Genomic DNA, 3,600 nt, shown 5'->3' with positions numbered 1-3,600 from the left:
AAAATTGTTAAAATAGAGGATAGATTTTGTTATTACAGTCAATTCATCTCACCAATAAAATAACCAATGTCCACAAAGAAAAATATATGCCCCCAAAGAGACTAATGACTCATGCTGGATCAAACTCATGGCTTCAACTGAGGGTTGGTATAACCCAGCCAGTAAGGCGCAACTCTGGAGCCAGGTGGCTGGGGTCTGAATTTTGCCTCTGCTGCCTACTGGCTGTGTAAACTTGGACAAGTCACTTAACAGCTCTGAGCCTCGGTTTCCTCATACTAAATACCAGTAAAATAGTACATGGTATGTTTGACTATTATAATATTAATGAGTCTAAATTATGTAAAGCTCTTGGAACTCTGCCGAGTACATACTAAGTGCCATAGGATTATTAGCCATTATTAGTAAAACCTTAAAAGTAAACTTTATAATTTAATCTATTAGGTGATTAGATTAAACCTATTCAAAGGTTTGCTTTTTTAGGACTATGGAGAACTGCATTCAAGTCCTTACTCCATGCTTACGTCTGTGTGACTTGAAGTCTCTTCTATAGACAAAATAATAGATATGAATGATAAGGTCCACCTGTGCTATATGGAGGATAATCTAAGAGATAAGACTGGTAGAGGGGTGTATGATTTAGGAGCCTATCTGAAGATGACCCAAAGGAAAGGTGGGCATAATTTGAACCATACTGGCAGTTTAGATGGTGGGAAGTGTTGGAATTCAAATTTGGAGGTGGGTTGTACAGGAACAGAAGGAAAAGAGAGCAAGGTACTCCTCCAGTGTCTGGCCTGAGCAACCCAATGGATGGTGTTACTTTTAAGAAAGACAGGAGAGAAGCAGCTTTGGGGAAAGAGAAATCAAAAGTTCAGTTCTGGACATGCTCATTTGAAAGTTCCAATTTACAGGGACATAGAGAATAGACTCCCCAAGGGGAAGGGAGTTAGGGGAGGGATGGAGTGGGCGGTTAGGGTTAACAGATGCATACGATTATATATAGGATGGATAAACAAGAAGGTCTTACTGATAGGAAATTCAATATCCTATGATAAGCCAGAATGGAAAAGAATATTTTTAAAAAGAATGTTTATATATGTATGACTGAATCAGTTTGCTACGCAGCAGAAATTAATGCAACAATGTACATCAATTGTACTTCAGTTAAAAAATATTTTAAAAAAGAAAGTTCTAATTCAATATCCTAGTGGAGACTCAGGCAGAGAGTTGGATGTATAAAAACAACAATCAAGGCAGAAGTTAAGGGTCATGATATAAACTTAAGAGTTATTAACATCTAATGCCTTCCCAATATTTAATTAAAGAGGGTCCAAAAAGAGAAGAGGGTCAAAGACCAAGCATTGACTAAATCAGCCCAACATTTAGAGATCCAGTAGGAGCCAGTGAAAAGAAACTGATGACTAAGAACCAGGACAGTGTGATGCCGCAGGACCCAGGAAAGACAGTTTCCAGAAGCAGCAACACTCCAGCTTTAGACATCAGACCAAAGAGTCCCATTTGAAGACAAGAATATCTGTCTCCATCCTAATTTTATGATATTTTTAAAATATTTATTTATTTATTTAATTGACTGCTCTGGGTCTTGGTTGCAGCATGTGAGATCTAGTTCCCTGACCAGGGATGGAACCCTGGCCCTTTGCATTGGGAGTGCAGAGTTTTAGCCACTGGACCATCAGGGAAGTCTCCCTTATCCTAATTTTAAAACAGTTAATTATACATCATACACTTAAGAGAAAACAGTAAACTACATCTTAAAAGTTAACTAAGTGTGTGTGCATGTTGGTCGCTCAGTCATGCCCAACTCTTTGCCACCCCAGGGACTATGTAGCCTGCCAGCCTCCTCTGTCCATGTATAGTTAAGTTAAAGGTTAACTATACATGTTGCAAATTGAAGCAATAACCATTTTGGTTGAAACAGGCTCACCACGTGTGTGTTGAAGATTGATGGATGTACCAGAATCCCACTGGAAGGAGGCATTTTTCACCATCAGCACAGACCCCTGTGAGGGTGACGTGAAGAGGAGCCAGCATCTCGGAGCCCAGATTCCCTTGCAGCAAGCATGGCTGTCTCCCTCCGCCGTGCATTCCTGTGGTTTCCAGCAGCTTCAAAACCACTTAGGATCCCAGGGTAGCCAGCAGCTTCCAATATCACTGCCAACAGCTGAGCATTCTGTCTGAACTGAGCACACAAGAAGATCAGGCAGTCTGAACTGAGTTCAGCCTGAACTGAGCACACAGGAAGATCGGGCAGACATGTCCCCACCTTTATTCTGCACATCCAGTGCAATTTTTCTTATAGACATGTGCAACTCAACTTGAAAATATAAGCTTTGTTTAGAATGATGAAAGCAAGTAAAGATCTGCACTCTAAGGAGGTGACTTCATAAACAGAAAGGCGCTGAAGCACGGGGGAAGATGCATGACAGACTCTGGAGCCTGGACACGACCCTAGTGATGTTTCTACAACCTCATCTCCTTCCATTCATCATCTCCTTGCTTAGAGCCAGACCCCCAACATGACTGCCTTGTGGATTTAGCTGTGTGTCTGCAAGAATGTACTCTCCTGAGCACCTGTGTTCATGGCACTCCAGAGAGACTGAGCAGACTGGATGGGCACACCACCATCCATCAGAGGACTGATGGCCATACTTGGCATTTTTGTAACACTGATATTCATGTTTATTGCCCCTTCCTTGCAGGATCCCTGGGAGCCAGCAAGCACCTCTGATGAGCTCATTGCTATCCTCAGTGTCCTGTGAGATGAACCAACACCCTTGGGATTGTTGAACTGGGGCTCTGGCAGGCTGTGTAGCCTAGAGACACACACTGTCACCATGAGCAATTCATCAGCAGATGCCAGGGGTCCAGACTCCAACAGAACTGAAACTCTTCCCATCTCCCCTCAATGTATCTCCTAAAGAGATCCTTCCCACGTTGGAAGCTGGAGAGGGAATCCACGTGGTGGTGTCCTCGGAGCCAGAGCAGGTGTCTGGGTAGTCATGCTCCTCCTCACCACCTGCCTTCACCCTCATCCCCACTATGCACACATCAGAGACAAAGCCCCAGACCTGCACACCTCCCCTCAACACACAAGGGCACATTCTCACTGTGGCCAATACCCCAGCATATCTCCAGTTTAGAAATTGTTTCTATCACCAGATCTTTGGAAACCCTTAACTGTTTGGTTTCTTCCCACTTGCCCCTTCTCCTTGCACACATGGCATAATGCGCTGTTTGAACCATGCTTCTCCCTAGGACACTTTCTTTTCCTTAACTCTTACATAGTATCAATAGTATTTATTACCAAGCAAATGCATCTTGGATCCATTCAAGTAGATTTAGAACCAATATGATTTAAAAAGAAGACAACCTCAAAAGGCAGCCCAATTTTAATCATAAGAATGTGTGCTCAAGAACTGAAGAGGTATGAGTTCAAATCCCTGCATCGGTACTTACTGGCTGTGTGACCAGGATGAATCGCTGACCCACTCTGAGCCACAGACTTCATTCACAGATCTGGACAATAATAATAACTTGCAGGGTGACCATGAGGAAATAATAAAATATGGTAGGTAGAAAATC

The sequence above is a fragment of the Bubalus bubalis genome, chromosome 17 (genome assembly GCF_019923935.1).
Source record: "Bubalus bubalis isolate 160015118507 breed Murrah chromosome 17, NDDB_SH_1, whole genome shotgun sequence".
NCBI lineage: Eukaryota > Metazoa > Chordata > Mammalia > Artiodactyla > Bovidae > Bubalus > Bubalus bubalis.
This window is presented reverse-complemented; position numbering follows the sequence as displayed.